Source organism: Ambystoma mexicanum, chromosome 6q (assembly GCF_040938575.1).
Source record: "Ambystoma mexicanum isolate Mex_15411 chromosome 6q, UKY_AmexF1_1, whole genome shotgun sequence".
In the NCBI taxonomy this organism is placed as follows: domain Eukaryota; kingdom Metazoa; phylum Chordata; class Amphibia; order Caudata; family Ambystomatidae; genus Ambystoma; species Ambystoma mexicanum.
This window is the reverse complement of record NC_090937.1, coordinates 233,385,710-233,408,500: the sequence shown is the minus strand read 5'-3', so window position 1 is coordinate 233,408,500 and position 22,791 is coordinate 233,385,710. Positions and strand designations below refer to the sequence as shown.

General features: G+C 48.9%; 1 protein-coding gene across 1 annotated transcript in view; it reads right to left on the bottom strand.

Moving 5' to 3' along the window:
• Nucleotides 1-22,791, bottom strand: part of CISD2 (CDGSH iron sulfur domain 2) — a 201,686-nt gene that overhangs the window by 124,297 nt on the left and 54,598 nt on the right. The window lies entirely within an intron of this gene.

Below are 22,791 nucleotides of genomic sequence, written 5' to 3'. Positions count from 1 at the left end.
TAAGGGTTTTCATTCAGTATTATAGACTAGGCGTTGACTTAGATGTAGTGTTGAATTGAATCCTCTTACACAACACAATTGAGACATCCAGGACTTGTGGGAGGAGAGACTGAGAGCAAGGAAGAATCCAGTCTCGAAGAAGTACGATATACATGTGAAAAGAAAGAAAACCCTCGCTGCACAGGGTGGGAATGTCGCCACACATCTATTAACTGCAAATCAACCATAGCCTGGCACAAAGAAGCAGAGAACCCAGAACCCCCACAACATCTATTGAGATCACCATCAAGAACCACGTTCCACTCCCCCACCTAAGAACATGCCCCCACCCCTTTGAAATTGGGCCAGCCTTAGAAACAGTTCAGCGTAAAAATGATCCTGGGGTTGGTTTGGACCTTCTGGGGTTGGTTCGGACCATATATCGAAAACAGGCTCAATGTCCTGCCACCAATCTCCACCACCAGCCCCTCATAACACCATCCAGATTCTCAGAGAAAAAAAAAACAACTGACCATGCCATCAGTATTGCCACTCCTCCCTTCTGCTTACAGGCCAAAGCAAAAAAGTGATGGGGAAACCAAGCAGAGCGTAATCTCGGCCAATCCTGCCAAAGTAAATGCGTCTCTTGTAAAAGAGCCACATCGACCCCAAGCTGGGATAGTGTTGTCAAGACGCTACGTCTTTTCATGGGGGAGTTGAGACCCTTAACATTGAGGGAAACAAATTTAAGTGCCGTCACCACGTATCGATATTAGACCAGCAGCCGAACCCAGACTGATCGCAATCACAAACCCAGCAATCAAACCCATAGGGGAGAAGCGAGCCCCGGCACAAACCCCAACCACAACCTGACCCGAAATGCAGCCAAACCCTCACCCCTGGAAACCAAAACACCCCTGTGCCAAATGGAATTAAGCAAAACAAACAACATTTATAAAAAAAAATGTAAAATGCAAAAGTCATACCAAAAAAGTGGACCATCTGGTAAAGCTCCCAGAAAAAAGGCAGCGCGAGAACCTAAAGCACCTGTGGCATACCATAAAAAGATAGTTTAGAATACCTATGAACAATAAACCTGCCCAACACTATTAAAAGGCATAATTCAGTAGACGAACCCTGCTGCTGCAACACCAGCGTGGGGGCACCAATAAAACAAAGGAGCACAAGATCCGAACATGAGCAGAGTATACCAGAAGCTTGCCTCAGGGCACCTATGCACACATTTCTCAGGTGGGATCTGTAGAGTCCACATCACGACGATCCACATTGCGACTCAGTTCAAGTATGAAGCCGGTCAAGATCTTCCTCCTACGCTGGGAGCTGGATTTTCAGAGCACCGACTGCTGCCCTCAGCGTGGCGAATCGATACCTCGTACCCTGCAGTGAAAACATACTCTTGAAAGGGAAACCCCAGCGGTACTGAACACCCTTCCCCTGCCAGGTTGAAGGGGGAGAGATCTTGACAAAACTATATGTCGGCCCCCCTGAAGCTGAAATGATGGAGGCCTCTAGCTTTTTGGAGTATCAGCTCCTCAGACTGGAAGAAATGGACGCTGGGTAAAACGACCAGAATCAGCCCTTTCCATTGAAGAAAGTTGGAAAAAACACAGATGGATCCGGTCTGGCGTCAGGTCCACCTCGGCAGATTCACCAAGAACCACCTCAAACAGCTCCTTCACATATTCCTCCAGCACCCGATTGGCAACAGCCACGGGTATCCCTCTAATTCTCACGTTGTTCCTTCTAGAACGATTTTCTGTATACTCCAACTTCTCCTCTTAGGAGGAAACTCTGGCCTCCAGAGTCTGTAGGTGCCAGCCCTGTTCCCCCTGGTTGTGCGCCTGGTAAAAAAAAAAATCCAATCCTGAAATGCACGGTTCATTGGCCTGCCAGGGAAAACCTAGATCAGAGATGGATTTTTAATTTCATGCTTAGAGGACTGCATATCTTGCTGGAGGGAGAGGAGTGAGCGCTGGAGGTCACCCTTGGTAGCTGGGGCCTTGTCTGAACCCTGACCAGACTCCTGCGCAGGTAAAGACACACCAGAGGAGGGCCCCCTCCCCTGAGAGGACTGCAGCATAGCCTTGATGGAAAAGGACCAAGCACTGCACTTGTTTTTAGGGGGGCTCATCGCTGAACGACAGCAGGGGGCAAATAACAAAACTCTCTGATGGTGCAAACCCAATAGAGCCCGAAGTATACACTTCCATACAAAAGACAACACACATACGATGCACACAGCAGACCACCTCCAAAGGGCCTGTTCATAAAGCACAATCCAACTGTCCTGCATCTTCCGGATGATTTTTTATGGGGCTGAGGCAATAAGGATGTTTGACTTTGGCTCGGCATGCATTCAAGAACAAGTCAAGTGCCTACAGCACCCACGGTTTTGAAAAATAAACACGCAGTGTTACTAGATTGAAAAACCTCATCGCCGTACAAAAAAAAAAAAAAATGAAATACATCACCCTCATGGCACCACCCAATTGGCTATCTAAACCTCCGGTTTGGAAGTGAACAGACAACAAGAAACACCAAAACCTGAGTACCTATGCATTAGGAAACCTTTCCTGTGCACCACTTTGCCAACATCCTATGGGGCGAGGGGAATAAACGCATGTGCAGAGTGGAACATAACTTGAATAAACTGCACATCACCTGCATTGGGATATCCAAGAACATTGCTTTACACAACATTAAGAAATTTAAGAATATCCAATACACATGATCACGTGCATATGAAGAAACGTGTTACGAGTGCACGCTCAATCCATCCTAAGTGTCCTAAAACGGCTACGAAGGAGCCCATAAAAAAAAAAAAAATGCAGTCGTGTTGGCGTTCTGTTCGAAACTAGAAACACGAATAGGTGTAGACACGAAATAGTGAGGGCAAATGCACATATATTAATTTGGCACTAGCCATTCACCTATGTTACTAACCTCACATAATACGGTCCTAAAGAAAAACATCTAATATATGACAATGAGAACTAACGTCTGAAACATTAATTGGACATAATTTGATTGGATAATGATTTCAACGTGTATTTTTTTTACCTTTTTTTATCACATTTTAAGTATTTTCTATAACGGTATAACACTACAAGTGATATAGGTTTTTGACTGACCTACTGTACTACTATTGGATTTAATTAATATAAACATACAGAGCGTAAAACAGGGCTATTCCTACGGCCTAGTTGTGTAAAAGTTGGGTAGCTACCTGTGGAATTTGTATGTTGGTCTCATTGCTTTTGTCCTCATCCACAGAGCCCCCTGCACAAAAAAAGGAGGACTTGTTTTGCTCACTTTGCTAACCTACAGGGTGGGACTGGGACAAGAAATAGGCCCGGACACCAAAAAAAAAAAAAAGAAGTGGCCCACCCCTTCGCCTCAAAAAAGTGGCCCACCCCTCGCCTCAAAAAAGTGGCCCACCCCTCGCCTCAAAAAAAGTTGCCCTCAAACCATCATCCGTGAATCGCGTCAATTCACGACTTTTACAGAAAATGCTACATATTGAGGGTTCATGTATCTGTTAAATTACAACACAACTCATAAAATAACATTACTTTGCATACAGTTCTGTGACAGGGTCCGTCCAAAGCTCCGAGGCGCAGGAGTGGCATGAACCAACCACCCCCACTGCGGTTTTGGGACCTGCTGCAAGTCAATGCTTATACAGGGCTCCGCAACCCCAGCAGGGAAGGAGGGTTAGGGTAGGGTGACAATGGTTGGCTAGGAGGGGGGGTAGGGAAACCGGAATGAGGTTTAGGGAGAGGTTATGGATAGGTTGGGGATGTTAGGGTAAGGTTTTGATCACTGCGCATGCTTCCAGTTAGCTGTTACACTCATAGAAACACACATCTCTGCTTCTGACTCTACACACTTATACAATATCACTATAGCAGTATACAAAGGCACAACAACATAATAAACACACATGAGGTAGTGCAGCACTATGCCCTCGACAAAGACACTGTGTGGTGCTTCCGAACTGTGTGTGTGTGTTGCAACAACGGCTTGATCCGCAAATTCATACATGCAAGTATTCTATGCAGACTCGCAAATACTTTCTGCAAATATGGGTAGTGAGAACAGTCCCACTCTGGAAAGCTTAAATATCAGCTTGTAAGGCGCCGATTCCAAGCGTCCATGAGACATTATACAGCCGCCTCTCTGCGCTACACCGCTCCAAACCCTGCTTGCGCACAAGAGTGAGTTTACCAGCGCCATCGCGCCCCCACCACCCTTCACCCAGGGTTAATGATATGTTCCTTCATGCTGAAGAAGCGGGCATTTGGCTCGTCCGAGCCCTGAAGTCAACGTGGCCTAGTGGAGCGGCTCTGGTGCAGTTGGCCATAGTGGCTATTCACTTGGCGACCACTGGGTGCTACTAAATCGGAGAAGGCTTATCCTCACTGTGCAGAACACGTTTCCTGGATAGGTTTATAAATCTGTCAATGCCGCAACCAGCCCTGAAGCTTGAACTGGCAAAACTGGGCAACTGCTCGAGCACGAGGAGACTGCTGCCAACACCAGCTCCGGAGTCCTGCACGTTTCTGCTTTGTCATGTTTGAGTGGCAGGGAAGACCTTGCGAGAGCGCTCGTCTTAATGAGGTTCGTTTTGCCAGGTGTTTAACCGGTTTACCGAATCCAGTCAGAGCTGAAGTAATGTGGTCTATGCTTACTTTTATTTATTTCATTTTTTTTTAATAAGCGCTCAACGCACGGGTCCGAGATACGAGCCTCTGTTGCTCTGTGTGGTCTTGCTTCCAAGACCAGCGCGTTGCCCCTGTGCTATCCTCCAGTCCTAGCTTGGGGTGCTCAGAGGGAGGGTGGGGGTGCTGGTCTGCTTGAGGCAGTGATGGTTGGTAAGCACGGTTCATCCTCGAGGAAGAAATGCCACGCCAGCCTGCTTGCCCTGATGGCACACAGGTCAATTGAGCCAATGCCCTGGACATGATGGCGTCTTGCCTGCTGCAGAAACCATGTCCAGCCACCTGGACAGCGCCCCTCAGGAAACTGGGGTGCAGAGCTTCACCTCCCGCATATGGCGGAACATGCAGGGTGCACAGAAGGTGGCCACTAACCGCAAGTGAGCAAGCTATAGACAGCTGCATTGCAGAGAGCCCAAATATTGAGAGGCCAAATAGTGAGAGCTTTAGGAAAGAGGCAGCCACATCTGCATCAAACCTCGTCCCTTCAAGAGTTTTCTGGCCTTTGCACCTGAAATCCTTTTGAATCCCCCAGAAGGTAAAATGTTACTGTCCTTGACTGTTGTGGTGTTCTTTCGCTATATAATCATCGCCTGCATCTGTTGTGAATACTGCGTTGGCTTCCTCGGGCACTGGCGATAGCAGTAAAATACCACGTTGCTGACCGTGCCTTACCCCATCACCAAAAAGACAGTAAATGTGGTATTCCATACAATAATGGCAACATGAATTACTGCTGCCGTTAATTACCACAAGAAAATACCAGCGGCACACTTCCTTTCCTGCAGCTCCATGAGTTCCGCGAGTGGTAAAAGGAAGTGCCTCGAGTTGGAAGACACCACCAGTAAAGAATAAGACCTATAGCAATAGCATTAGGTGTTGAAGCAAGTAAGTGGTAAGCTTCCATTTCTGCGCTGTGCGGTCGCTGGGAGTCCTGCTTAACCGCCAGCGGCACTTTCTCATTGGCGGTAATCTGAAACGTTCCTAATCTGGCGGTAGTGGGCTCTGGCGCCCTTCTGTAGCAGTGTTCACCAGTGGTAGAGGTGTCCCTACTCCCTTTTGAAACAGCTGCTAAAGTAGCTCGGTGGGTTAACGCGCAGGCTGCGGACACATGTGCACAAACAGTCAACCACAGGCTCATCTCCTAGAGGGACCTTCGCTCTATTGTCCTGTCAGAATATTATTCTATGATGACGTGTGTTGAAGGCAGGTTGGGACGTCCGTGATAGAATGAATGCACAAAACACATTATTGCAAATGAAGGATAATTTATTTATATCACGCTCATACAAAAGCGCGAAAAACCTTTACTCCCATGATCCTCAACCCGGACTAAAAAAAAAAAAAAAAAAAAAAAAAAAAAAGTGCACAATGGGCAACACACTTGGCAAAAGCGACCTACTACCATCAGGACCACCATCAGAACCTAACCGCAGCGTCTGCGAAAACGCACTGAGCTAGCTGGTGGGCTGCATTTGCCAAACCCATTATACAAATACTAAGAGTCCTTACCTGATAGATTGCAGCACAGTGGCAGGCTGGCTGTTGGCTGCTGTGGCCTGGGTGGGCACTGTCTGGCCGCTGGGGGCCGCTCCGCCTCGTCGCCTCGCCTGCCCTGGTTGTCGCCCTCAGTGTGGCTGTGTGTGGGCACTGGGCTGGCGGCTTCCAAGATGTCTGGTGGTGAAGTCCACTGGTGTGCTTGCACTGCAGTGTGGGGGCTCAGCTCAGCTGGTGCCTGGTGGCTCTCTCCCTGTGCCCACTGCCCGATGTCACATGTGCTGCGCTGCGTGGTGTGACTGTGCCCAAATAAATCATGGCCAGGGCCAGGGTGGGTCAGAGGCCCAAGGCAAACAAATAGCATAGTCCATCACGTCGTCACGTCACGTGACGCCGTGGTGGACCTGGCAGCACAGAGTCTATTGGGCAGGCAGGGCCAGCCTGCAACCGAATTTTCATTGGCTTGTTCCGTGGCAGCCGCCCAGTCCCAAGTTGAAGTTGCTTTCAACTTTGCAAAGAAGTGCAACACATTTGTTGTTACTTCCTGCAAAGTTGAAGCAACTGAGTGTGAAATGTGTCACTGTACTGTTCTTCTTGCCGGCCCCAGCTCAGCCCTGCAGGCAGGCTGCCCCCCCCAGGGTCAGGATTCGGAGGGAGGCAGGTGCTACAATTGCTTTTGCAGGAATCATAAATTATGATGCATGCATGATGCAATCATCAAAGCAAGATAACATTTAGTGTTACCTTGCTATGATGAATTGTGCAGTCTGCAGACAGTGCCGCCGCCTCCTGGCTCCTGCCCTTCCCACACAGAAAAGCCCAGCCCAGGCGGCTCAGCCCCCGCTGCCCCCCATGAGTCTGACTTCCCGGCCGCGTCCCGGGCGGCCTGCTGTGAGCCTGTGACTCAGGTGAGCTGCTCCGCACAGGCCACGGCGCCAGCACGTCGCACACACACACCCACCCTACTGTTACTACAGTGGGCAGGCCGGGTCTGCCAATAAAAAAAATTACATTTTAATTTTTTATTTTTTTTTTAAAACCCGGCCCAGAGGTGAATGCCGAAAAACCGGCCCCAGGGGACCCCAAAGTCATTCGGCCACAGGCCGAAAGGGCCAGTCTAACCCTGCTAACCTATCCTTATTCCTCCATGCTCAGCTTACAAGTTCCACAAAGGTTTCATAAACCACTGTCGAGAAGTGACCAACCATATGGCCATTTCATAGTATTCTGTGAAGGGGATTGTCAAAGATCAAGGACAGATGGCTGAGGGAATACAAAAAGCAACTATCAGGAAGCGTATGGATTTATTTCTGGGATTCCCAGACATGTTTAATTGTTGAAACTACTGCATGCTGCCCCAGAAGCAGCAACGAGCATTGCAGTCCCTATGCAGCTGGATTCCTTCAAAGAAACCATTAAGTTTCCTCGAGCCCACCCAACCTTCCATCCCCCAGATCACAAATAAATCTGCTAAAACAAAAGTCAGGTCTCCTGGACTCACAGCCAGTCTATGTTGTAGGTCAAAGAGCTACTTCTCCCGTGCATAGCACTTGCGTTTAGGGGCAGAGGCCTAAGGGTTTGTTTGAATATCTATGTTATTACTTTCTCTTGCTTCTGGACTTACTAGCCTACTTTGACAGACAGGTTCCAGCCAGATCGATCTTGTTAGAAAAAGACAGAGCATATGTTGGGTCCTAAAGTCACATAGCATTCAGAAGGAGGAAAATCGGTGTGAGCATCTGTAAATTACTGGTAATTCAAGGATGTGCAAATCTCACATCCTCATTAGGTAGCAATTCTTAGGAGTGCAAGACTTTGTACAAAAAGCCCACACTAAGGCTCTTACTCAAGGGGAGCGCTACAGCAGGACCAAAGATATGAGGACAGAAGGCTTTCTGTAAGCAGACACATAACTACACATATTTAAGCAGAGCACAGCATATAGTCTAATGAGGTCTTGTCCACCAGTACCGCAGGTTGGTCAAAACCGTAAGCAATGACCACAGCAGTCATCACCAGAAGACTCTGAGACACCCCTGATTGTGAAATAGCAATTTTATTTTGCTCCTAGAACCCACATCAAATTATTGCAAGGGAACAACTTCGTAGAACAACCATTCTGGTTTTGTAAGGCCAAAGACTGCCATGAGGGAAGGCCATTTTGGGTGGTGTCCGAAAAAAGATTCAAGTGTGCAGACATTGGTTTTATTTAAGCACATATAACTGGTGCGACAGGGTCAATTTAGTCAACCCCCTTATGGGGCTTTAAAGGGGCTCTAGAGACCAAGGATGCCCATCCACTGTAAAATGGACTATTTGAGGGCTGCGGGGGGATGGGGGGGGGGAATTCCCCAGAGACCTCTCTCAGTGCCAAGCCAATATGGTTTTATGTAACACGGAAAAGAGGCTAGTCGGGCCCTTCAGCCCCACCATCCATCCTTTGGGGAAACAGCGCGATTTTTATCCACTGCTCTACTTACCCACAGTGATCTTCCATGCACACAATATCCTCAAAAGGGGAGCAGTGCCGACGCCACTCTCTCCTCACAAATACAGCCTTCGCTTTTAGGCGGACTTGTAGTTGGGGGATCAAAGACACTTCCCTTCCTCACGATCGAATGCTACCAAGCAGCATCGATCGAGCAAATGGACACAGTAGCACAATGCAGAGCCGAAGACTGCCATGTTCCTTCCACCAGACTTCAAAATGCAAATGGTAGATATGCTTTTTCAGGCGTTGGCACGGCAGCACCTGCTCTAAAGAGTTCTAATTACAAACAGTGAAATAATGACTCGAGTACCCTGCTAAAACGTGATAGACTTACTGAAACAACCAACAGGAAACAACCAAGGAGAGAAAAAAAGAAAAAAAAAAAAGTTTGTGGGATGAAAAGGAGACCAAGTACTAGCCAGAGTCATCATGGAATAATCACAGCAAACCAGGAGTAGTATCAGAGTCTCCTGGGCTCTACAGTAAAGTTGGCAGATTTGGCCAGAGACAGAGAAATGAAGCCCTCACCAGAAAGCTTGCTAAGAGCTATTCCTTAGACACTGGGTGAGACCAAACTAAGGAGGAGACCAGACAGCTTGCTGAGACCCAGATCGCATGGGCAAGTCCAAACCAAGATTTTTAAGCTCGCCCAGGAGGGCAACATGCGAGTAGTCATATACCCTAAAGCAGTGGTCTTCAAACTTCTTTGGCCGGGGCCCCCCTGAGCAAAATTTTGGCAGGTCAGGACCCCCCAGAAATGCCAAATTGACAGTATATATTGCACGCCGTCACCTGCTCCCATCACAGTCGCTGGGCTCTCTCATCCCACTCCTACCCAGTTCCTGGTCTCTCCCTAACCCATCACACACCCTGGGCTCTCCCCACTCTGCTCCCACCACTATCCCACGGTTCCCGCTCATTGTGCTCCCACCATAGTCCCTGGGTTCCCCCCATCCCGTTCCCAACACAGTCTGAGGCCAGTGGCGGCTGGTGATTTTTTTTTTTTTTTTTTTTTTTTTTTTTTTTTTTAAATGGGAGGGGCATAACTATATCCCCCAAAAATGCCATAGCGACCGAGCATAATGAGGGAGTCCAGTAAAAAGATACCATCCCTGTCCCCTGGGCCCCACTGGGCCTAACACAACATGATTATGTGTGTATGCAAGGCGCTGCACATTCATACAGCAATCACGATCATTCACACGAGCATCCATCACCATACACTCACTCATAACATAAGCATACACGCATACACATGTTTAAATAAAAAGAAATGAACATAAATGTACCTTCTACATTGGCCTGCATGTGGGTGCTGAAACGCCCTGCACCTCCACGGACATACAGACATGCAGTGCCCCAGCCAGCATTTCGAATGAGCTATGCAATGCTGGCGAAGCAAAACGCCCCGGCATTTGCATGGTTCAGTGAGCATGTGTGGCTGGGGAACTAAACTGAACTGTCAAAGGGAAACAGTGTTTCCCTTGGACAGTTCAGCCAGCCCAGGAGCAGTCCATCAGCTGGAAAAAGCAGCTGAGTGAGTGTTCTGTTTCACTGGGCTGGCTCCTTAGCTCCTCCATAATGGGTGAGGGGCACTAGGTGGGCGCCCCCTCGCCATTATGGATGAGCCGCCAGGCTCGGACTGGCCTATAGGGCAATGCCTGTACCAAAAATGTAAAATGCTAGTGTGGGCCAGTCAAAATGGGCCACCATTTTGGCCAATGTAGACCAGTTTGATGAGTTACTTAACTATGCAGTTAGTAATTTTGACCATTGTTGCTGAATATATCACAATAAACTTACATTTTAACACAAAGCACCCCCTTGGGTACTATTGAATCAGTGGACCCCATTACAACCCTGGTGGTAGCTGTGCCAGTAAAACCGGCACGGCTGTCGCCAGAGTTGCATCCGGGTCCAGGCTCCCGCGAATGTGCAATTACCGGGTCATGCCGAGTTAGGCGGACCTGATAATTGCCCTTTCGCGGGTGCCGGTAGATCCCCATTCAAGCCCCATAGGGCTCGATGGGAATGGGGAGCTCGGATAACGGTGCCGGTGCATCCGACGAGCTGTGCTCGTGGGTGCCGCATGGCCTGCCAGGTCAGACTTGGCGGGCTGTCAGGCACCCGCGAGCACAACTCGTACTATGGCGGTACGGTAGCAACGGTGCCGGTACCGTTGTTACCGTACCGCCAAAGTTGTAATGAGGCCCAGTCTGTGACTAAAGGAATTAATATCCATTTACAACTGCGGTCCACTTTTTCATTGTTGCCTGAGACAGTTTAATGCTTCAGCCCGCCCATGTGAGCCACCCCTGCCCATTCCTTCCAATCTTAAAAAAAAATTCACTTGATAGTAGGAGTGTCAAGTAGGACACATGACACTACTTACCTAGCACATAGATAGTTAGGAAGGGCTATGGAATCTATACCCTGAGAAAAAGTAAACAGTGATAATAATCCCAGAGTCAGACCCTTGATAGACGTGTTAACCCATTCCGACAGGATAGTAATCCTTGTCATTTATAGTTTGTTGTGTCTAGAACCTACTGGGTCAATAAAGGTGTTCTGTACTCATAACCCATGGGTGATCGATTACACCACAATGGCAATGAATCACTGTATTTCGAGCAGGCAGCAGGATGTATGTGTAAGCCCCAAACGGGGCCTAACAGTAATGATGGCCTGCACTGGTAGACCAGACAGAAGATTAAGGTTTCTTTAGAGTGGATCCCAATCCCTTGTGGATGGTGCACAGGGCATGCATCACCAGCTCAGAAGCAAGAGCATAGGTTCCTCCTTCTGTTAGAGCACTGCCATTGCTGGAGTTGTTACTAACCTAGTATCAGTAGAGAAATACAGCTGCTTCTGTGTCCATCTGTAACTTAGACTGGTGTACCAAAATAAGCAAAAGGGGTTAGGCCATTTGCTTTCGCTACTTAGTTTAATGAATCTCCTAGTTTGGGATTTAAAGTAATGCATGGCCGAAATAAAATGAGTCAATATTCTGTTGAGCTTCATATCAACAGCCCAAAATTTGCAGCCTGTACAGAGTTTGGATTCCTTGTCCATGCACATACAGTATTGTTAAAGCTCTTATCAGAAATATTGCTATGCATAAGACAATGCATTACTTTGAAGAGGGAAAATCGAGATCAAACCCATGCCCCCTCACCCCAGGCGCATATACAGAAGAACAGCAGGAAGAACAAGGAGCGCACTTATCATTTGAACCAGGCCCCAGCGCACCCATGGGTGACAAATATGCTGAAACACACCCACTTCACCAACAGTGCAACTTCCATGCTACATTAGAATCAATGCTGCAATATCAGAATCTACAAACACAAAAATCCCTGTTTAACGGCTTGCAAATGCCTATATGAATTAACATGGTCTAATTGCACAGTGTAAAGCCATGTTTCAGGAAAATTACAGCCAAGTTCATTTCTCTCACTGAACACTGGCTGCAGAAGCCTTCAGCAATGCTCCTCGCAAAACCCACGAGCAGCCAAGGTCGCGCATTCAAGATATGATTGCTTTCTGCAGACAAACATTTTTAATTCTCCACAAATGCGAATAAGCCACGGCAACCCAGTGTGTTTTTTTCTTTTCTTTCTGGGAAAGAAAGACATTTTCGCAAAGACTCGCACAACATTTGAAACATAATTGTAACAAGAATGGCTCAGCCCAGCCAATGAGCGCTCAGAGCTCAGGTGCGAAATGCTTGCTTCAGCTAAAAAGTTATGGGAACAAAGTCATAATGCAACAAGTTAGAATTAGGTAATGGGGGGCTGGCACAGCTAAACCAACCCACTGACGCAAAAGGCTAACATCCAATTGTCAGGCTCTCTATAAGGGCTACATAGGTAACCTATCACTTAGCAGCCAATAGCAGGAGGAGATAGGTTTCTGGGAGCTAATCCAATTCTGTGAGGTCAGCCTGCAGTGTGATTACAAAGCTGGCTTGCAAGCCAGCCCCGGGGGAGACGGCGCCTGAACTCTCGATGTGCACGATGCTCTGCGTGTTTTTTTCTTTTTTTGCTGCCCAGAAATAAACACAGTTTGGAACATGTGGCTGCCTGCTGGGGTCTCTGTTGCATTTCTGTGGGCCATATGGGAGGTGTTGGGGTCTCCCATAGCTGGTGAGGGTATGGCTGCTGGCCCCCCACAGCCCTGGTGGGGGTCCAGCTTCTCCCCAACAACTTACAACCATCAGAAATGCTTTTACGGTATCTGCTTAGATTCACATGCTGTGCATAGGTCCGACATCCAGTGGTCACTGCAGAGTATTGCATTTTGTTTTTCGACGTCGACAAGGTGTGTCTGTAACACTATCCCTATAGTGACGTGCGTTGTACCCACAATCCCTCACGCGTCGAGGTCCCTCTGTTTGTATTTTTTCTGCCCTGAGGGAGCCTTCTATACGTGAGTGAGTACAGAAAAGAGAGAGATGTAGAAAGATGTCTATGTTCCTTCCATCCGAGCGGGGAGGAAGGGTGGGCACATGTGAATCTAAGCAGATACAACCATCAGAAATGCTTTTACGGTAATTAATGCATTGTCTTCTGATGTTTGTTAATCTGCTTAGAATCACATGCTGTGCATAGACTAGCGAGCAGTACCCGGAGTTGGCGGTGGGTTATGAGAAGGAACAGAAGAGAAAAGATGTCTTAATACTGCCTGTCCCACCTGGAAGTCAGATCTAGAGTGTGCATCTAGACAGTAGTGTTTTGTAAAGGTGTGCACAGAACTCCAGGTAGCCGCTTTGCAGATGGACTCCAGGGGAACATTTGCAATGAAAGCTATGGAAGCCCCAGTGCCTCGAGTAGAATGTGCTCTTGGCTTGAAGGGTAGTTCTCTCTTAGCAAGAGTGTAACAGAGAGTGATGCATTGAACAATCCATCTAGATATAGTGGACTTTGAGACTGCATCTCCTCCTCTTCCTGCTGCCACCAAGACAAAGAACTGATTAGTCTTTCTCAGAGGCCTGGTTCTTTCCATGTAGAACATGACAGCTCTGCGTACATCTAGTGTATGCAGACTTTTTTCTCCCAAGTTGGAAGGGTTTTGAAAGAACATTGGTAGTTCTATTGACTGGTTCACATGGAATTTCGAGATGAATTTCGGTGCACACCTTGGGTGTGTGCGTAGAACCACCTTATCTTTGTGAACTGTTACGAAGGGGTCTAGAACAGAAAGAGCCTGTAGTTCACTTACTCTCCTAATGGAGGTGATAGCTATTAGGAAAGCAGTCTTAAGAGTGATGTCTTTAAGAGTTGCCTTGTGCATGGGTTCAAATGGCGAGCCCATGAGTCTGGAAAGTACCACATTTAAGTCCCATCCAGGAGCTGGGTTAGCTATCGGAGGGTGTATTCTCTTTACCCCCTCCATATGGCCTTGATAACTAGTATCTTCCACCACGACACTTTAAGTTGGGAAGTGGTTTATGCAGAAAGTGCCGCCAGGTGGACTTTAATGGAATTGAACACTAGACCTGAATCCAGTAAATGGGTCAAGTACAGAACAATATGTGTGGGAGAGCAGTCAACCGGGTTGATGCTCTTACCTCTACACCAGATGACAAATCTTCTCCACTTGCCAGAATAGCAGTGGCGAGTATTAGGTTTTCTGGCTTCCCTGAGGATGTCCATACATCTCTGCGGAAGTTGTAGATGTCCAAATTCTATGATCTCAGGAGCCAGGCTGCTAAATTCATGGTCTGAGGGCATGGATGCAGTGTCCTGCCCTTGTCCTGTGACAGCATGTTGTATGGGCAGGGAAGTCTCACTGGGGGAGATAGGGACATCTCCATCAAGTGAGCGAACCATGGCTGTCGGGCCCACATTGGGGCCACTAGTATCATGGTAACTTGTTCCTGGTGTATCTTGTGCACAACTTTGTTGAGAAGGGGAGTCGGGGGAAAGGCGTAAACAAATTTCCCTGACCATTGAATCAAAAGACCGTTCCCCTTGGACTGGTTCTGGGGGTACCTGGAGGCGTAACTTTGGCATTGTGAGTTCTCCAGAGTTGCGAACAGGTCTATTTCCGGGAATCCCCATTGCGTGAAGACGTCTGAGACGATGTCTTCGTGCAATCGCCATTCGTACTCTTCGGGCAGGGGGAAATCTCTGCTGAGTTCGTCTGCTAGCAGATTGAGTTCCCCTGGTACGTGTTGTGACAGTAGGAACATGTTGTGTCTGAGAGCCCACTTCCATATATTCTGGGACAGCTTGGACAGTCCTGGAGAGTGGGTGCCCCCCTGTTTGTTGATGTAGTACATGGCTGTGGTGCTGTCTGTAAGGACCATCACTGTCTTCCCTTGTAGGTGTTCCTGGAAGGCTTTTAGTGCTTTGAACACCGCCAGTAGCTCCAGTAGGTTTATGTGCTTGGATGCTACGCTCGGAGTCCACACTCCGTGAGCAGTCTGATGGGATAGGTGAGCCCCACATCCTGTGAGGGATGCGTCCGTGGTTAGAGTGGCCTCCACCGCGGGTGTGGCAAAGGGTTTTCCTATTATCAGGTTTTCCTTTGTCCACCACCATAGCGAGAGAACCAAGGCCTGCGAGACCACCACTAGATCGTCCCATTGTCCGCTGGCCTGACACCACTGGCTGTTGAGCCACTCTTGCATTGGGCGCATGCGCAGGTGCGCGTGAGGTACCAAGTAAATACACAACGCCATCATTCCTAGCAAGCGCATCGCTTTGCGCACCGTCACCTCTCGACCTGCCACATATTGGGGGATCTGAAACAGCATGTTTTGGACCCTCTCGTTGGAGGGGAAGACGAGGCCGTCCTTTGTTCGAATTAGAGCCCCTAGGAATTGTTTGACTTGGCTGGGGTCTAAGCTGGACTTCTTCTCGTTGATGGAGAAGTCCAGTTGGAACAAAAGGTCTACAGTCTTTTGGGTGTTTGAGAAGCATGTCTCGTAAGAATCCCCTGTTATGAGCCGGTCGTCGAGGTAAGGGTATACTGGGATGGATAACCTGCGCAGGTGGGCCGCTGCCACTGCCAGTACTTTCGTGAATACCCTTGGTGCAGATACTATGCCGAAGGGTAGCACTTTTGCCCTCCATCATGAACCTGAGGTATTTTCTGTGCGCTGGCAACATTAAAATATGAAAGTATGCATCTTTCATGTCCAGTGTTGTCATGTAATCTCCCTGTGATAGCAGTGGGATCACTTCCTGTAAGGTCACCATACGAAACTTTAGGGGTTTGACAAACTTGTTCGCTGGGCGCAGATCTAATACAGGGCGCATGGTTGGATCCTTTTTGGGTACAAGGAAGTACACTGAATAAATACCCTCCATTACCTGAGATAGAGGCACGACCTCTATGGCTCCTTTTTCCAACAGTTGGTCCACTTCTTGGAGAAGGATGGCGAGGTGTTCTGGTGTCATGCGGCGTCCTCTCGGGGGTCTGTATGTTGGGGAACTGTTGAACTCTATACAGTAGCCGCGGGCTACGGTGGAAAGTACCCAGCAGTCTAATGTTATTCCCTCCCATGCTGGAAGAAAGGATGTTAACCGGCCCCCGACCGGCGTTGCATGGGAGGGGACGCGAATCTTCGCGTCACTTGGTGGTGTTGGTGGCTTGGGAGCCTCTAGGGGTGGAACCCCGGCCTCTTCCTTTACCACGGCGTTGACCCCTCTGATTGTACTGGCCGCTATTACCCTGGTAGTTGCTGGCAGAATACTGTTGGTTTTGTTGCTGGCGTTGTCCACGAAAAAAGCGCTTATTACCAAATCCCCGCCTGTTAGGGGGTTTTGAAATTTGGTCTAAGGTCTTTATTGTGTCAAATTCTTTTTTCGCGTTCTCCAACGCGTCATCCACTGCTCTCCCAAAGAGGTTGGACTCCTCTATGGGTTTATTAATAAGGGACGCTTGTGTTTCCGCCTTAAATCCGGAATTGCGAAGCCAGACGTGACGCTTCAGTAAAATTCCTTGTACCAACGTGCGGCCAGCCGTCTCTGCTGCATCGAGGGTATTCTTGACGATGCTTTGATTGACCAGAGAGCCCTCGTTAACTGTAGCCAGCAAACAAGTCCTTAGGGGTTCGGGAACTTCTTCGATGTCCTGTTTGAGCTTAGCCCATTGAGCATCGGCGTAGTTTGCCAATAGGGTATTATTATTGGCGATTCTGGTAGAGAATGCTGCAGAGGTGGTGATTCTCTTGGCTAGGGCATACAGCTTCTTCCCCTCTTTATCTGGGGGTGCCTCGCTGGTAGATAGTGGGACTCCTGCCCTTTTCCTGGTGTTGGTCACGACCAGGGAGTCCGGGATTGAGTGATCCTTAATATATAATGGGTCCGATTGAGAGGGAGAGAACAGTTTTTCAATCCTCGAATTGACCCCTCTCACCAATGCAGGAGTGGAAAGAGAAGGTGTAATACGTCTCTTAACTGAGGCGAGAATGGGTATAATTTGGCTAGTGGGGGGTTTTTCCTTGATAATCCTCTCCACAAAATCAGTGTCTGGGGTGACTTCCCCAGTTTCAATTTCGAAATGTGCTGCTGCCTTCTTCAGCAGTGCATTGAAGGTGGGTTGATCATCGACAGGCGAAAGGTTCCTGACTGGTGTACTTTCAGTAGACCTGATGACTATACTGCTACTGCCTGTGTCTGTCGACCTAGCCGGTGACTGCCAGGGATTTGGGTCGCCCTCGCCTGCATCCTCCTGGAATCCCTCCTCACATAGTTTAGTTTCCTCGTGAAAACCTTCCTCTTCTTGTTGGTCTTCAACATAGGTGAACTCATCTTCCTCCTGGAAGAAGGTATCTTCCTCAGTGGGATTGTGAAAGTATATGTCCTCCTGTATGGGGTTATAAAACTTCTGGTATTTAGCCCTTGGACTCTCCAGGGGTGCCTCCCTTGGTATCCTGGGTGTCCTGTCTTCTGGGATGGACATGAACCTGTCTAGTTTATCCATACAGGTCTGGAACCTTTCAAAGGTCCACTGAGGTCGGCCAGGACGGTCTGGGAATGAAAAAGGATTTTCTTCCTCCTGTAATTGTATGGTTCTGTCCCATAACGTCGAAGAAAGAGAGCCTTCGCCTTCCGAGTAGCCTTCTCGCTGGCTAGGGCCTTCTGTCAGCGCCGGGAACTGGCCTGATCCGTTTTCCGGCGCTTTCGGCGTATCTTTGGCCTTGTGCGCAGTTTTCGGCGTCTCACTCGCCGTACGTCTCTGGCCGTCCTTAGATGCTATGTGCGCGAGGCTTTCGGCGATCATTCTCTCTTCCGAGGGATCGGTCGCCGTCGTGCTATGTAACGTCGAGCCTTTGCTCGTCGAGTCCTTGCTCGTTGACTCCTTACCCGTCGAGTCCTTGTTGGCAACGTGAGCGCTCTTGCGATGCGTGTCGCCGGAGGTTTTGGTGTTAGCGCCCTTATTTTTAGAATGCCCAGTCACCTGTCGCGGAAGCGGTGGCGGGGAGGGCTGACGACCCTTACGGTCGGCGGAAGACGCCGTTGGGCCCGGCGTCCCCGTTGGCGCTATGGCGGCCTTCGTCTTCGACAAATGCGTGCCGGGGGGTATGTGCTTTGGTGTTTTTCCGTGTGCGTCCTTGTCGCTGGGGTGTTCATCCCCATAAGCTGGGCGTGAGCCGGGCTTGTCGGGGCTGGGGACGGACGACGAGGATCGTGAACGCTCCTTTGAAAGGTCTACAGCCTCCGTTACGGGGGCCGTGTAGTCACTGTCCTCGTCACACTCGGCGGCGGCGGCAGCGGACGAGGAGTCAGGCCTAGACATGGCGTAGGCCACCCACCTTTTGACCCTGCGGTCTTTTAGAGTTTTGGGCTTTGGTAATTTACAGGCCGCACAGCCGTCCTCCTGGTGATCAAGGGGTAAGCAACGGTTGCACCATTTGTGCTTATCCTTCCAGGTATATTTACCCTTGCAAAGCAGGCAAAACCAAAATGGCGTCCTCTCCATAGCTGAGGGCAATAAGTGCGACTACGACCTCGAAAGAGGGAGGGGAAAGAGAAAGGCATTCTTAAAGAGAAGAAAGAAAGACCACAAAACCCCACTCTCCCTACTGTGTATGGCCGGCGAGGCCTGGCCACGTGTTCGGCAGCGCCGAAGGATCCCCTCCGCTCGTCCTTCTGTCGAAGATCTTGCTCGGCGGAGAAACAGCTCTGCGTCGAGAGGGGGGGGGGGATCTACGTTATTGATATTAATGACAAACGACCAAAGGTCGAAGAAACTATTTTGCAATGTCTCTCTAGGGGCTCCGCATAAAGGCGACCAGTAGCTGGGCGGAAAAAAACAATCTGAGGGACCTCGACGCGTGAGGGATTGTGGGTACAACGCACGTCCCCTTTTCGACTACGAAAAACAAAATGCAATACTCTGCAGTGACCACTGGATGTCGGACCTATGCACAGCATGTGATTCTAAGCAGATTAACAAACATCAGAAATAAGCTTTCACATAAGCAAGCAGAAATCATACCAAAGCACTGCAAGCTTCAAGGCGACTCCAATTTGACTAACTAGCATAAATGAGTCCTAGTGCTTTGTCCAGGATTACATAATTTTTTCAAATCAGAAATCTAGGCTTTCAGCCTAGGCAGTAACAGTGGTTCAGTTTTCAGTTTTCTTTTCCGTTTTGGGGGAGCGGGGGTGGGTTTAGGGGGTCTGTCCCTGGCTCCCAGGTATGCACATTGGTGCCCCTTTCTCTGATCCGATGCCAATCGGCTTTTGTCCTGGCAAGGTCTTTGACTTCGATTCCAGGTGGTTCTCAAGAATCCCGGCACCCACAATGCACCAGACTCGTCAGGCAACCAGGGAATAACAGTTACTGGGAAACAGCACTGTTGAGAGAAAACTACAAGTACCATAATGCACTGGGCCTGAAGGACAAGACCTGGCCTGGAACAGGAGGAACGGACTGGTTACCCAAAGGGGAATAAAAAAAATAAGACTTCACTATCCAGTGGATGAATAGGAGACCCAACAACTATCCCACAAACCACAGCCTGGTGTAAGGGTGCAGAAGGAGGAGGCTGACACAAGGTGACATTTGTGGGCAAAGACTTTTATTCAGCGAAAAAGGGAAAAGAAAACCTACCTATCCCCATCTCTAGGGGAGGGGGTGGGTTCCCTGCCTCAACTAAAAGATCCAAGGGGACTGTCAGGACACCCGTTAACTCAAAATGAACACCATCCTGAGTCATGAAAACCTTGCTTCTGACCCTCACACTAGAAACTATAATTCGGTAGTATTGTTCTAGCTGATCCCAGGGGAATGACCCCCCCGCCCCCTTTTCCTGGGTTCAAGTTCCTGGTTTGTTTTAACAGTTCTATTCAGTTCAAACACGTTGTCTGGGGGAATAACTCCAATCCCCTGCTAGCAATGTTCCAAACAATACTTTGGACATAGTATCAGGGGGAGAAACTCCCTTCCCCCGAAAGTAGAGTAGCAAACAATCAATCAAACAAGGTACACCTTGGTGGGTCAGGAAAATGGCTCCCTTTTCCTGACATATGTTTTCAGATAGCCTGGGGGAAGAACAGCCTTCCCCAGGCCTTCTTGGACTTTACTGCAGTTTCCGGATACCAGGAGAATGACTCCCTTCTCCTGGTATCTTGCTGGTATCTTGCTCTCCGTTCATCACCACCAGGGGGAATGACTGCCTTCCCCTGTCCTACATTCTATCAGGCTTCACACCTTTAACACCCATTTCTGGTTTCACCTATTCACCGACGTTTACTTCACTTCCAAGTACTGCCAGAAGGAAGTGGGCTTGTACCCTTCTCTCGTTCTCCATCGTTCAGGTCCTCAACCCTTTTCTGACGATAAGTGTCCTTGGGGCAACCACCAACACGAGGAAGACAGCCTCGGATGCAAAAGTCACACTCTCACATTGGGGTCTTTGACCCTTCTCTGGTGGTCAGTGGTTTTGGCACCATCACTGACACGAGGAAGATTTCCTCTTATGAACAGCTCACTTGCTTTTACAAATTGGGGCACTGTTGCATGCCCCCCATTTCCCCATGTGCTGTTATTCTTTTGCCAGGACCCTCTCGTGCCCCCACTTGCCAGCCCGCTCTCTTCCGTACCTTCTGGTCTCTTCTCGCCAGGCTTCAGTCTCTGCTGGGGTCTGCACTGTCCTTGTTTCACTCTTTTTCGTCTTCTGGGTCGCTGCAGCAGTCTTGCAGCCTTTGGCTCCTTGCAGTTTCTGCACCAGTTACAGACCACGCGGTCCACCTCCTTCTGGAGGTCATGCTACTGCCTCGCCAGCTTCTTGTAGGGTCTTGTGTCAGACATGACATGCTAGAGACAAGTCTCTTCGCCCGACAGCGTCCCAGTCTCCAGCCTTTCACACTGTTGCTCTGGGGACAGCTTGACATGTCAACTACCTCTCTGGTTTTTAAAGTCTGTTCAGGTATGTTTCTTCCTGGAAGGATAGAACGCTCCTCTGAGTTCACGGAAGCGCCCTTCCTGCATCTGTGCATCCTCTTTGTGTCAGTACCTGCCTCCCAGGTCGTTTTCGCCTCAGTAGATGTCACCGAGTCAATGCTACAGTAACGCATAGAGGCACTATTCAGGGGGGGGAGTGTAAAGGTGGCAAAGGATTTGGGGTTGTGAGGTTTGGGGTGTTGTGCCGACTTTTACCTAGGTGATCTTTCTTATCCCCAGAAGGGGAGTTCTGGCGCATGAGGTCCTCTCGCATGTTACCACCCCGAGGGGTGTCTATAAATTGGCGAGCGTACCTGCCTGGCCTTATGGGAAGAGACTCCTCTCCAAGTGATGCCAAGCGAAGATTCATCACATTGGCTTACAGAGCAGCTGCAGCAGAGCAAGAACTAGCAAGACAAGAGAAGGCCCAAGAACAGGAGTGACCTAGGCACACTGCCCAAATCCTGTTGGACAACTGATTTGCCAGGTGAAGGGGATACAGAGTAGACAAACCACGTTGATTGTATGGCAAAGATGGAGGCTAAAAAGAGATTGGGCTAGAAGGCCTTATGAAGACTTCCAGTGGAGGTCCCCGCCCTCCTGCTGATGGCTCGGACAGCGATGGCACAGGGGAGCAGCTGACAAGTACCCAACGGGAGCAAAGGGAAGCTTGTAGGCAGGAAGGGGATGGTTCTAAAAGGCCAGAATAGTCAGTGGTAGGGGTTTGGAGCAAGACCAAGAGCCCAGAGTGGTGTGTACAGCAGGTTGAGGAGAATTTGATGTGGTTGGAGAAAGTGAAGGTAGGGTGTTGGGACTGACGGAGTACTAACAATGTTCCAGATTGTATGCAAATGAGCCTGACTGGAGGTAGTTTTGGAGGGAGGGATTAGAGAGTAGGTGTGAGAGATAAGGCATAGGAAGTGTAGAGAGGAATGTCGTATAGCGAGAAGAAGATAAGATCAGAAAGGAACTGGAGGGTGGAGACAGAAAAAGGGAGAAAAGAGTTAAGACAGAGCAGAGAGAGACAAAGAGGAGGCTGGAGAAGAAAATAGGCAGGAGAATGAGGAAAAGGTTGAGAGACAGTCATCAGGTGGAAAAGGGTACCATGACAACCAGACTACCATGCAAGGTCACCTAGGAAGTCCCTGACTCAGAGAGAAGGCTACAGCCTTTAGGCCCTCTCAAGGACAGAGATAGACCAGACAGTAGAGGTACCCTAGCTCCAGTGAATTGGAACTGCAGTATGACCTGTTGAAGGGCGACTGGACTAACGAGGTGGGAGCCCCCTCAAAAATACTGAGGGAAAGGTGTTAGACAGCAAGCCAGAACTGCCAGTTTTTGCAACATTTTATGGTAAAAATTGACAAAGTATTGGGTTTGTCTTGTGACTCATTGAGCGCCTTGTCACAGTGGAGAAATGTCCAATGTTGCTACTGAAATGGCCAAGGCATAAAGAAATGACTCGATTCCTCCAGGATCACATGATTTTGCTCATTTGAGAAAGCGAGGATTGGAACCCGAATCTCCTCGTTCCAAATTCTACATCACCTACTACAAACACTCCACACAAAAACAAAATCACCTCAGCTACAGAAAAGCAAACAAACCCAATACCAGCCATCACACTCATATTTTTAATGTGGATCGATTTTGTGTTGATGCCAGGGTTGCATCTGTACATAA